At 42.5% G+C, this 13721-nt stretch overlaps 1 long non-coding RNA gene across 2 annotated transcripts; it reads left to right on the top strand.

Annotated features, from left to right (window-relative positions):
* Window positions 1-2212: 2212 nt before the first annotated feature.
* On the top strand, window positions 2213-13510 carry LOC310645269. 2 transcript variants are annotated; one of them, XR_014493462.1, is made up of 6 exons: window positions 2213-2514; window positions 4377-4486; window positions 6913-6955; window positions 7235-7421; window positions 11613-11766; window positions 12916-13510. It is a non-coding gene; the product is annotated as an uncharacterized lncRNA (long non-coding RNA). The 2 variants fall into 2 exon arrangements; XR_014493463.1 differs by having other exon boundaries at window positions 11613-13510.
* Window positions 13511-13721: the final 211 nt, after the last annotated feature.

Below are 13721 nucleotides of genomic sequence, written 5' to 3'. Positions count from 1 at the left end.
AAAAAGAAAGGATTCTCCTCCCCCCCCAAACAGAATAAGAATGATAAAGAAATAAAATGCCCCACATTCATCCAGAGGTAAACAATTCTGATTCATAGTCTCCAAATACACATCCTGGTGACACAGACATTTTCTTTGTGAAATGAAAAGATGTAGATGTTACATTATTAAGAACCTGCGAGGTCCTGGGCATGGTGTTACGGTCACCCCCTTTAATATGTGCTCGCAAACATTAGCAAGAAGGAAAGCTTCAAGGCACAACATGGCACCTGCCATTTTGTGTGTTTGTTGATTAGACTTGTATGCCGCCCATGCTGGGTGGCCTACAAACATTCTGCAATTTTGGGATACCTCTGGAAGGACAGACTGAAGAAAAATATCTAAATCACTATGCAATAGGATGTTTTGTTTTAGCAATTATTTTTTAAAAATTTGATTTTATTTTTGCCTCTATAAGTTCCCCCTTTGGTAAAGAAAGAAAGGACTCACAGAAAAATATAAGGCATATTCATTTTGTTTGGCATGCAGTAATTCATTCTTTCTCTCCCTCTCTCCCTCTCTCTCATCTGTCTGCTTGTCTGTCTAACTCTATCATATTTATATGGCTGCCTATCTCACAAAACCTGACTCTGGGTGGCGTGCAATAAAAATAGCCATATAGTGACGATTAAAAACAAACATTCCCCAATTTAACCATTCATATTATTTTTAAAAAGCTGGGAGAAAGCTTTAGGAGCTATGAGCAATGAACCCACCCCATTAAATTAACATTTCCTTGACACCCCGAAGCCTGTGGACACAATCATGTTTTGAGGAACTTCTGAGAAGACATCAAGGATGGGGCCAGTCTCAGGGATGGCGGTGTTTATCCATTGGGGGGGGGAGAGAGAGAGAAACAGCAGAAAAGACCCATCTGCAGGGTCCCATCAATGGTGGCTCCTTAGCAGACAGGACCTTCAAAATACTTCTGCTGGACCACCTTCCCATCTTCTTCATAGCCCTCAACCTTAAACTCTGTTAGTGTTCCAGTGCCTGATGCAAAAGCTTGTGTTGGTGAAATGTGACACACACACCCCAGAGCAAACCTGAGTTAGGATTTTCTCTTCCCCTTTTTTTCCTGTCTGTCTGCCTGTCTGTCTCTCTTCAGAGTCCACTTTGGGTTCAGGCAGAGTCTGCAGATTGGAAGCAGGTTACGAAGAGAAAGTATTTCCCCAATGTGAATGCCGGCACGCCCGTTGGTGTCTGTATCCACCCTGCAAGCTTGATTACATTACGGAACACAATCCATCTTCAGAGGCGAATTTATAGGGAATCCAATCATTATTGATTGGCAAGAAGCTGGGAGCTGCAGCCAAGAGACCATAACCCCAATTGGACCACGTTGACTTAATCCTGCAAGCATTTTGTAGTGGCTGCACATTGTTCCTGTGGCTGAAGCTATTGCCTCTACTCACTTTGGAGCTGTGAGTGATGCAGACAGTAGTCCAGGCCTTGCTAAGTGTTTAAATGATGACACCATTATTTCCCCTCCCTCCCCCCTCATCCTTTCTTCTCCAAAATGTGAGATTCCTGGCAAGAATTACACCTGTTCTCTCATCTCGACTCGGCTGGTGATGGGAGGGGGGGGGGTGGAGGGAGAGAGACGATGATTGATTTGTTTGTGACAGATTGCGGGAAACAACCATTGATTTTTACCTTAAAATTATTTACAGTTGTAACCATGGGGATGTCTTTCCATGGGCTGTCGGTTCCTGAAAGAGGCCGAGATAATATTCCCTACTCCCTGACAAGACAAATTACTTGTAATGACTGCAGTAGCTGAAGGGTATACTTTTATTTTAAAATATGTCAATACCTGCAGTGACTAAACGAATATTGATTCAGCATAATGAAGCCTGAGTAACGTGAAAATGAGATCTTCAAGGGAAGGAGAGAAGAGGAGAGTCCTCCCCCTCCTTCCTTCCTTCCTTCCTTCCTTCCTTCCTTCCTTCCTTCCTTCCTTCCTTCCTTCCTTCCTTCTCTCCCCCCCCTTCCTTTCTTAGCTGGTAGCAAAAGAGCCTTCTATCCTTTGTGGCCATCTGTCGAAAATATGCAATGTTATAAGCATTTTCATCAATAAACAATGGAGGCAGTTTGGACTTTGCAAAGAGCCTCAGTGGACAACGTCCTCCAAAAAATAAAGGAATCTTCTTCTAAGTTAGTCATCTGAACTATAAAGACTTCATGCGGGAAATCTTCAAAGGTTGGAATCTTGGTGGTGGTGGGAAAATGACCAAAGAATCGAAGGATCGATCAGATGCTCTCAAATTTATTCTCAGGAATCTCTCTCTGTGGGAGCTGCATGCTGACTTTGCAATTCTGGGCTCTCCATCCACAATGGATTTGGAGAAGAACACAAGGGAAGAGTTTGAGCTGGTGGGACCAGGGCTGCTTTCAAAACATGGATCCAAGCAGGACCAATGAGTGGTCAGCACTGGGACAAAGCTCAAGACCCTCATGAACATCTGGATGATGGTAAGGAATCAAAACATGACCCAAATTTTTGTGAAGCTTGCTTCCTTTCTAGCACGAAAGACCCCAGACACATTGCTTGGAAATATTCTTACAGCTGCAATACAAAACGAAGATCTATACTCTTATTTTATGTACAGGCGAGATCTCAAAAGTCTTTTATTTCTGGGCAAATGTCGTTTGTGGAAAATTAAGGATGACTGTAAAGATTATGTAGCAGGAAAACCTACATTTTAGTTTTCCAGAGTTCCGTAATAGCTGTGATGCATGCTCCTATGACATTTATGACTTAATTTTATACGTGCCCGTGGAGTATTTGGCGGATAACATCTTTTAGAATTCCTGCATTGTATTACATGGTCTGGGGTGCCGTTTGCAAACTAATAATGTAAGATTGGGATTCCACTGTCCCCTCAGTTTCAAACGCTTTAAAAAGTTGGAACAAGTTTTCAGCAATTCAAGCGTGTCCATTATCTTTTTGATTAAAAGTTTAATGAAGGGTTTTTAGTGAGTGTTGTGTGCCTGCACGTATATGTATAAATGTATGTTACAAGATTATCAGTAGGAAAAAGAACCAAATTGCGAGAGATCATAATTACTGTGAAACTGATGCAGACTGAAGATTGAGACTTTTTTTCCATTTTAAACTGAACGCACAATAAAACCAAAATTGCGTCTGTTTTCTTTCTGCTAGGGATGGCAGGATTTCTTTTTCTTTCACCCAATTCCATTTTTTGTGTGTGTGTACACACACACACACACACACACAGAGAGAGAGAGAGACATTGCTTCTTTGAAAACTCCCTCTTTTCTTGACATCTGTCTCATCCATTTTAACGTCAGCATCCTTGGCATTTGTTAAAGAAAAGTCAAATGAGGTGTGCAGGTATTTCTCTTTCTTTTTCTGATAGATAGAAAGAAAAAGGTTCCATGATTTATTTGCCTTTTTGCAAATAAATATAAGGCACCTGTCTCAGCCTCTCCTTTCTAAATGAACTCATTTTATTCCACTCTTCTAAGACGAGCTCCGTTTTCTAGCTCAGCCAATGTCCTTGAGATGCTGGGAACTGCTGGAACTGGAGATTTTCGTACATAATTCACAAACAGTGGAAGCGTCCCGCCTCCTCTTTATTTACTGGGTGCACGAATTTCATTTCCAGCTTGGTTCAGGTTGCTTTCATTTGATCTCTTTGCCATTCTGACCTGCCATATTTTATGGGGGTGTCCTTTTGAAGGCCACTTCTTTCAGTTGTGTGGCTTAGTGTGAAAGAAAACGGACGTCAGCTGAGAGAAGGCAGCCAAGAGCCTATCCTGAGTGGATTATTCAGAGATCTAGGAGCCAACTCCCCTCACCTGGGTGCCTAGATCCAGGATGGAGTGTGACCGTTGATCGTTCACTCCAAGGATCTGTGTTCTTCTTATCTAGTCCCATCAGCTGCTGGATCAATGCTGGCATTTCCAGCAAAGTATTAGACTTAATAGAATAACAGAATTGGAAGGGACCTTGGAGGTCTTCTAGTCCAACCCACTGCTCAGACAGGAGACCCTATACTATTTCAGACAAATGGTTGCCCATTCTCTTCTTAAAAGCCTCCAGTGTTGGAGCACCCGCAATTTCTGTAGGCAAGTCGTTCTAGTGATTGATTGTTCACACTGTCAGGAAATTTCTCCTTATTTCAATAAGTACTGGGACAAAATGTTCCCATCAAAATGCATTGCGTACCAAATTCGATGCGTTTCAAAGCGGTTGAGTACTAAGGTACCACTGTACTAGCCCCGGTGATAAACCCAAAGGAATAGTTGGACTGCTGTTCCATGAGATTCTTTTTGCAAAAAGACTTTCTTTTTCTCCTTTTCTTTCATAGGTAAACTGTGATTCCAGTAGAAAACGCCTTTCCCCACCCAGCGCCTTTCAAACTGGACGCTTTGACCGAGATATTTCGGGAATGGAAGCTGGAAGGCAACAACTGGGAAGGTTTGTGGAGAAACCTCTGAGCACGTTCACAGGGTTGAAATTCTCAATATGCAGTGAAGTAGCTAAGTCTTGGTGACGTCACGAGTTTGTTGACTTCAGGCCTCTCCTTTTGTGATTCCTCCACGGCCTTTTTAAAAATTGCAGTCCCGTAGTAATAATGGTCAGCAATTCCGTGTCCCAGATTGCCAAATCGGAATCAAATGTGGATGCTGCTGAAGTCACAAAGTCTCCAATTGCCACACACATAGTTTATTTTTAATTCCTGTCCTGCCCGAAAACAAGGTCTGAAATAGGCTTGTTTCTCCCGCTTCTTAATCTTCCATGTGTGGCTCTGGCAGAACCATGTAGTTATCCCTAATTAAGGCAGCATAACGGGAGCCTAATGCATTTTATATATATATATGTATATATTTATTTAGGAGAGCATGCCATAAGGTCAGCAACTCAAATCATACCTCTGCAGGCACATAATGACCAGACATTAGAGTGTAGGATTGCCGTGGTGTTTGTTCAATACTCAAGATAGAAAACAAAATGTAAACTTGGAGTAGACAGAATCCATTTTTTTATGGCGATATAAATACTCCAAATAATAGGTTGGTTTTGACTAGACTTCCTGGCTCTGCAATGATTGCTGTATTCTGTGCAAATATTTCTAGATCCCAAACAGTCTCTCCTCCTGGGTTGTTTCGAAGTTCCTCTTTTCACCGCAACTTACAAAAAAAACAAACACATTTTGGCCAAAGCCCACAAGTTTACCTTGTTAACCAGGGCTATAAATTGCCCCGGCTGACCCCTTCCAATTTTGGCTTGTGGCAAACAAAATGGAACGTGTTTATTAAGGGAAGGGGAAGGGATGTCAGCAACAAGTCTTCCTTGTTTGGGGACATCCGAAGTGCTCTCCTGGAGCTGACCAAAAGATTTTACAGCTTGCCCTTGGTGCCAACAGCAAACAGCCAGATGGCTCCTGAATTCTGTAGTAGGACATGATGATGGTTCCAACTGATTTATTCCCAGGAACTTTAAAAGAAAAACCAACAACAACAAATTGATTTTCCAATTAGCTCCCCGAGTCCATCGCTTTGAACCAGCTTACATCTTAAGGTGGTCTTCATTGATCCTAACCGACTTCATTCACTAAGATCGGTATGGTTGGCCTGTTCTAGAAGGAAAGTCTTCTCAGGGGTGTGTTCTATCTGATGGACTTCATTTAAAAAAACAAAAACAAAGTCAAAGACACGAAGCCAGGAAAATTATGAAATATAAGTACGGGTAGTCCTCAACTTACGACAGTGTGTTTAGTGACCATTCAGAGTCACAACGGCACTGAAAAAAGAGACTCATGACCGTTTTTCACACTTACGAGTGTTGCAGCAGCCCCCATGGTCACCTGATCAAAGTTTAGACATTTGGCAACTGGTTCATATTTATGACGGTCGCGGTGTCCTGGGGGTCACGTGATCCCACTTTGCGACCCTCTGACAAGCAAAGTCAAGGGGGGAAGCCAGAACTGCAAGGATTCACTTAACAACACTGGTGTTCTGTACCAGCCTGCTACCAGCCCTGCAGAAAAGGCAGGGACAACCCCTTTTACAAGAAGGCAAGAGGCTGGAATTACGGCTGCCAAATTTATTGCTACAAAAACAAACAAGACACGAACCAAGAAACCGGAGCTTTAAGAAACAGGAACTATCCAAGCGGTTGCCTTCAGCAAACCAGCCCTCCCACACATTCCCCTTAAATACAGTTCAGGGCGTGGCCTCTCTCTGCCTCCTTCCGAGGTGCCCCATTGCCTTCCTCTGTTTACTCCTGATTGACTGCCTCCTGCGTCGGGCGTCCTTGAACAGGGCCAGCTGTGGGTCATCTTCATCCACGCTGTCAGGCTCACACAGCTGGGTCTGCGTCGTGACCAGGTGGGAGGGGCCTTGCTGGGGGCTCTCATCAAGCTGTCCAATCCCCTCAGCAAGCTCTTCAACACCCCCTCCTCCTCCTCTGAGTCGTCCAACCCAACTGCCGAACCCACAGGCTGACCCTGAATCACAACACTTGGTGGGGGGGAAAAAGGTCATACTACGGGGCAAAATTCACTTAATAACTCTCTTGCTTAGCAAGAGAAATGTTGGGCTCAGCTGTGGTGATACGTCGAGGACAAGTTGTAACTGATATGAACATTAAGTGTTTAGCTTGACTGTGCCCATTTATTTGCCCTGAATACTGATCAAATCCTGAAAGATGTTCTGTGCCTTAGAGGAGCATTCCGTCTGCTATCGATGTTCACCGAAACTTGGTTTTCTCTCATTTTTCACTGAAACATTTATTGGTATACAGATATTTCTGCATTTGTTTTAAAGCTTCGCTTCTTACCTTCCTTTTTACTGCAGACGTCATATTTACAAACAGATTTTGATTCTATCGTTTTCCTTTAGGTAACACGACTTGAAGGGTATGTGGTATTGTAAGCTGTCGCAGGTAAGTTACGTCTTGAATAATGTTCATGGATATTCTTTTTTTTTTTTAAAGAAAACATGCTTAGTAGTACCCATTGACAGATTTTGCAGCTTGATTGGCTGCAAAGAGATAATGAAATTTAACAACGGGAAATTCTTTTAACAACAACCAGATTGGCATCTTCAAAGATCATAGCAGCCATTTTGCATTATTAAGCTCCTCCCCCCCCCATGAAACCTCAACTCCAAGTGATGGGCATTAAAATGCTGCTTTCAGATATTCCATATGCTTCCGTTGCAGATAAGTGTTTACTTTTCTTGTTCAACCAAACACCTTTGGCGACATAATGTCTGACACTGTAAAGAAGTTTGCAACCCTAGTGTTTAATTCCTTTGCATGCACTGCGTGCAAAATATAGACTTTGTCACTGAAGTATAATCCAGCAAGCCAGGGATGACCATATTTAACTCTATTTGGAAAGAACAAGGTAAGATTATTCTAGCAAACTGTCTACAAATATTACTTTATTGATATATGTATATACTGTATAATAGATGTGTATATCTATCTGTCATTGCCATCATCTTTCTCTCTCTCTCTCTATTATCTCTTTCTCTTTTCTCTAGTATCTCTCTCTACCTCCAGTCTCTCTCCCTATCTCTTTCTTTCTTCCTTCCTTCCTCCCTCCCTCCCTTCCTCTGTACCTTTCTTTCTTTCTTTCTTTCTTTCTTTCTTTCTTTCTTTCTTTCTTTCTTTCTTTCTTTCTTTCTTTCTTTCTTTCTTTCTTTCTTTCTTTCTTTCTTTCCTATATAAAGTATAGGTTCCCATGTGCAGGTAATCCTGGACTTATGATCACAATTGATAAGTGAGACATTTGCTCAGTGACTTTTGCCCCGTGTTACGACCTTTCTTGCCACCGTTGTTAAGCCAATGACTGCGGCTGATCAGTTTGCAACACGGTTGTTAAGTGAATCGGGCTTGCCCATTGTCTTTGTTGGTCAGAAGGTTGCAAAAGGGGATCACACTGCCACCGTCATAAATATGAGTCAGTTGTCAAGCATCTGATTTTGAATCACGTGACCCTGGGGATGCTGCAATGGTCATAAGTCCCTTTTTCCAGTGCCGCGGTAACTTTGAACAGCCACTAAACAATCTTCTTGTAAGCCGAGGACTGCCTATAGTCTCAGTTGTTATGGGACAACCAAGTAGGTTAGGTCCGAGAGCATTGTGGCCTGTCACCACAGGCTGATGTGCGTCTTGTATTTTTGTCTTGAGTTTCTTCTTTGAATAATTAGATTCTTGTAAACATTTTCAGCGTGTGAAATGCTCTTTTCCGTCCCTCCGCACCTCCTTAAATTCAGCCTTGCACCAAGGATAGTCCCTTGGTTTGACAGCCCTTTTTTTTAAAAAAAAATACTAGTTTAACAGGGAGCAGAACTAGCATATCTGTTAATTTTTCCAAGCCATTTTTATCTCGCACAAATTAGCCTGGGTCTTGGAGGGCAAACTGACAAGAGGTTATTGGTAAACTGTGTATTTAATTAATTGAAAAGAAAAAAAAAGGAGAGAGAGAGAGAGAGAGAGAGAGAGAGAGAGAGAGAGACTTTGAGGGCTCTCGCCGTTGTTATTAAAAAGTCGAATCCGTGTTGTTGCCAGTCCTCAACTATAATTAGCACCAGGGGGAATTAAATATTTAGCATTAGTAATGTTAACAACGCGAAGGACACAAATTTCTATTTTTGTAATGAAAGCAACGCGGCGTAAGCCCGAACGCCGGAGCCGACAGCTGTGACAGCCCAAACAGCTTGGGATATTTCAATAAGACACTTCATCGGACAGCTAGACTTCCTGGGTTATTATATGGAAAAGATATGTGAGCAGAAATCCTCATCGTAAAGCTGTTACCCAAGTATTTAAACGCGCTTGCCGTGCTACACAGTTGAGCCAACGTTGCACGGTGACGACTTGAAACATAGCGGGGGGGTTTTTTCTCCCCCCCAACTGCCCTTTTTTATTTTTTATTGTAAATCAGCTTTTAAAAATATATATTTGTGTGCATGCACTTCCCCCCCCCCCAAGGGGGTGTGGATGAATGGATAAGAACACAGAGATTTGTTTCTTTTAAGTTTAATTACATTTTAAGCATCAGTGCTTTTGGTAAAACAACATGAGTTTGGCTGTGAGGCTTTAAAGAGTGCAGTTGGCAAACGGGCCCAGAGAAAGCCAAAGGCATTTATCCACTAAATTAATGGGATAAACGGAGCCGTGCTTCGCTTAAGCCCAGTCTGATGGCTGAGCCAAGCTTAAACCCTTGCTTTAGAACAGAGTCTCCGCTCATTTTTCAGTTTGGTTTGGCTTTTTAACTCAGTCATGCCAAGACCTGAAACAGCTGCCTGTTGAATTTATTCGGAATTTGTTGTTTTACCATCTTACAGCAGACTCAGCTACGGGTGGATTTAGGATGCCCTAAGCACAATTTTCTCAATGCGTCTTTATCATTGAAATATTTCTTTCTGATAAGCCAGTCGGGGAAACGAAAGCTGAACAGTGAGTTCATCCGGGGCCTGTTTTGTTCTTGTTTTGAACAACAGCAACAACAACAAAAAATATCTGTAAATATCTCTCGGTCCAAAAAATGCACCCCACGTTTTTCTGAAGTAGCTAGAAAGATGCTCTGTTGTCTGTAATCGTTATGGTGTGATGCGTACAGGACCCAGTTTGGGGGATATTATTTGAAAACTGCTCTCTCTTTGCAATGCGGCTTTCTTGGATAAGTGGAAATAAGTTTTTTCTCTGTCACTCCCAAGAGTCCTGTTGGACCGTCTGCTTTTTTCTAACTTCACAAGAGCAGTTCAGATGAGGACTTCCAAGTAATGATTTTAGTGGCATGGATGAAATGTTTCCATGTGTTAATATCACTCTTCTTCTTCTTCTTCTTCTTCTTCTTCTTCTTCTTCTTCTTCTTCTTCTTCTTCTTCTTCTTCTTCTTCTTCTTCTTCTTCTTCTTCTCCTCCTCCTCCTCCTCCTCCTCCTCCTCCTCCTCCTCCTCCTCCTCCTTCTCCTTCTACTCCTCCTCCTCCTCCTCTTCCTCCTCTTCTTCTTCTTCTTCTCCTCCTCCTCCTCTTTCTTCTTTCCTCTTTCCTCTTTCTCCTCCTTCTTTTATCTTTTGATTAGTGTGCGCTTATACCTAAATACATACAGGTAAGTCCTCAGTTTACAAGGACAATTGGGACCTAGAATTGCTGTCGGTAAGCAATGTGGTTGCGAAGCGCGAGATCACATGATCCCATCGCTTGACGATGGCCATCCCAGCAATCTTGGTTGCTATCCTTACCACAGAATCACGAGTGTTAAGACACACAGAATTTCAAACTATTCAACCCCAAACGTAGAATAAAAGGAGGGATGGTTTGCATCCAAGTCTCAGCAGCAACCTGATATATTATCTACTTTGACCTGCAAAGCCTGAAACAGGGATCTGACATTACAAGTGCCTCAGATCCTTTTCATCTGAGATGCCAGAAATGAAATCTAGGACTTTGTGACCTTAATATCCCACTATAAAGGTTTTGTGGTGGAAGCTGCCTTAATTCTTTGTGTGAGACCTGTAGGATTGTGGACGTTTGTGGAAATCATCACCACCACAAAAATTCCAGGACATATGTTAGGGCCTGTTAAGAGTTCTAGATATTTCTGAATTGCTTAAATAATACTTAATTATTAATCAAATTTGCACAGCTTCATTTACGACTCAGATCTGGGTGGCCTTTACGTGTTATTGTAGCCATTCCATTGTCTTTTTTCCATGGGAATCATGTAGTAGAGCCGATGTAATCTGTCAAGAACATTTTTCCGCAGTGAGTTCATTTTAGAAATCAGACATGACAGGTTGCAAAGCAAATACATTATACCTGCTTTTTAAATATAGAACGATCTGGCGACAGGAAGGACATAGCCACAGGGGAGTAGGATAGGAGCAGGAGATACACTGGTACATCTTTTAAGAAAACGTATGAAAAAAATGGAAAAAGAGAACAAACATTCCAGCTACTATTTGTGTCTACCTATCCCTGGACCAAAGCCACCAAATTGTTTTTGTTGGGCTCAGCTTGGACCAAAATTGTTGGGGAGCTCCCTTGAACAAGGTGAGTATGAAGCATCATCTGGTTCCAACTGGGCCTCATGACTTCACTAGAAATTCATTGTATTGTTGGCTCTCCCGATGATTTGATTCTTCCCTGGCTTCTCAAAGTTCAATTAAATCCCAAAGTGAGCCTCCAGCAGGGATCCCTGTGTCAGACTGCAAAGATTTCAGACCGTTTTGGGGTTGTGAAAATTGTCCAACCGAAGTGTGTTCTGCCTCCTAAAAACCAATGTTTCTAGCCGTTGAAAGGGACATGGCAAGGGTTCAAACCCAATGGTGCCAGCGAAGTATTAATTTCTCTTTTGAGTTTTCTTTTTGAAATGTACAATATAATGTATAACCATGCTCTTAGGATCCAGGCGTAATTTTAGCATCTTTTCATCGATGTTTCTTGCAGCCATCTGCTTTTTAAGTTGGCCTGTCATCTTGCACAGGGGCCTCTTCCATTCTGGATCAAGCTTATCCCAATCTTCATTAGGTGGACAAGAGCTGTTTTCATTCCTGATTCCTGGTTTTCATACCTCTCTACTCTAGGGAATCCTGAATCCTATCAGCTTATCACAGTGATCTTGTCTGGGGACACCAATTTCGAAGGACCATCATGGGTGATTTATGACGTTCGGGTCTTCTGCTAGCTCGTTCGCAAAGAGGACACTGGTCCTATGAGAAACAGGGAAAAACAAACTGGGTGAGACCTTGGGACTGGCAAGTTCTTTCACTTCCTACTTCCTACTTCACTTCCTACTTCTGCTCCAGGTGATGTCCCAACACCTGCAGTTGTGGCCAACAGAAAAGGAATCCACTAATTTAGTGTTTCTCAATCTTGGTAACATTCAGCCTAGCTGGCTGAGCAATTCTGAGAGTTGGTTCACCTGTCTTAAACTTGCCAAGGTTGAGAAATACTACACTAGTTACTCAAATGGAGTTCTACTAAGGTGCAATTGCCATTAGTTTGAAAGCAAGTAAACCAATTGGGTCTCAGGAGCTCCATTTCTTTGGTCTGTGACTTGAAAAGAAGCCAGTCCATTGCTATATTTCCAAGCAATTGAGTTGTGGATCCAGAACGACTATGGAGATGCCCAGTCATCCAATCGATAGTTGTCCTAAAGGTGCTTTTTGCAAGAGACAACCGGACAGAACGGAACTGAAGAAACTTCTTGGATGAAAAGCGAAATGTCTTCAAGGAAAAACAAAGGAAGTCCAGTTAGCACCTTTGTGGATCCAGTTCTCCCACCTCATCATGTCATGAAAGATTTACCATGGTTCTGTTGTTATTGAACCTGGTGAGAAGTCTTCTTAAACGATTCATCATTTGGAACTAGAGCAGCTTAAGTTTGTGTAAAGTTAACCAAGAGGAGAAAGCCATGCTTAGTGTTGACTTGGAAGTCAGAAAGAACAACTGTGCTAAATAACATGTAACAACCCTCCCTCCTTCCCTCCCTCCCAATTTCCCCCTCCCTCCTTCCCCTCCCCCTCCTTTCTTTCTCTCTCTTTTTTGAAGCCTTGTATATGATGGTTAATTAGACAACATCTAATTTGGCTTAACATTTTTGCATGTGTCACTTTTGTGAAAAGGAGACTATAATTAGGGAATACAGATCAAGTTTATGTCAGGCTTATAACCTCTCACTCTAATTTAATGTTCTTTTCCTTAGTGCCATGTCGCACCCAGTGTGCAGAATGCCCCCGCCTCCTTCACACTGTCTTTTACGCATGGCTAGTGGCCACACTGCCCATATCGCGGTGACTGGAACATGGAACGGCTTTGCACGTTGCCAACAGCAAATGTCCCTACAGATGGAAGATAAGGGTGGGAAAAACAGGGTTTTTTTTTCAGACCAAGAGGTTGACCCTGGACCACTTTCAGTGTGAAGACTCATGTCAAAACATTTGAAGTTCCGGCCACAAATAAAATTGCAAACGGGTGAAGAAGTTGGTATCTCAAATATGGGAAAGAGGAGAGAAATGCCATCTCAGTTTATCAATCAGAAAGCACACCTGAGTCTCTTGATGGTCTACGGGAAGCCACCATCTAGTATAACTAGAAGATGATCTTTGATTGTCTTAGCTTAAGGGCAGAAATGGGAACAGGAGTCCTCCCCCTGCTAGCTTCTCTAGGTTTTCAGCCTTAACTTCTCTCCAAGGAATAGCATCCCAAGTGACTCATTTCAGTTCATGACTGGAAGGGCGATCTCTGGAAGTCCGTGTGGGTACTAATGAGATGTTGAGGATCTCCGTCCCTTCAGTTCTCTAAGAAGATATTTCGTCAGGTCACCTACCATGACGACTGATGTTCTACTAGCCTGCTCTTCGTGCCCAGTCTTACAATAGGCTCACTTCCACTAAGGTAAGGCTGGAGAAGTGAACGACACAGAAGGAGACAAGAATGAATATGGCACAAAGTACAGAAATCTCGCCTCAGCCACGGTGTTCCGGAAGACATGGAGCGTGCTGTGAAAACACGCCAGGGTGGAGTTTTGTACCAATGCATTTAATTATATATGTTTTGTATCGTTGGCTGAGTAATAAAGATGATATTGATTTATTGTTTATCAGTACAGTGGAGGAGAAGGGTTGAGGATAGTCCAGGGGTAGGCAACCTCGACTCTTTTACGACTCATGGACTTCAACTCCCAGAACTCC

Source organism: Vipera ursinii (assembly GCF_947247035.1).
Source record: "Vipera ursinii genome assembly, chromosome: 10".
NCBI classification, from domain to species: Eukaryota; Metazoa; Chordata; class Lepidosauria; order Squamata; family Viperidae; genus Vipera; species Vipera ursinii.
Note: the sequence above shows the minus strand (reverse complement) of the source record. Positions and strands in the feature narration are given on the sequence as shown.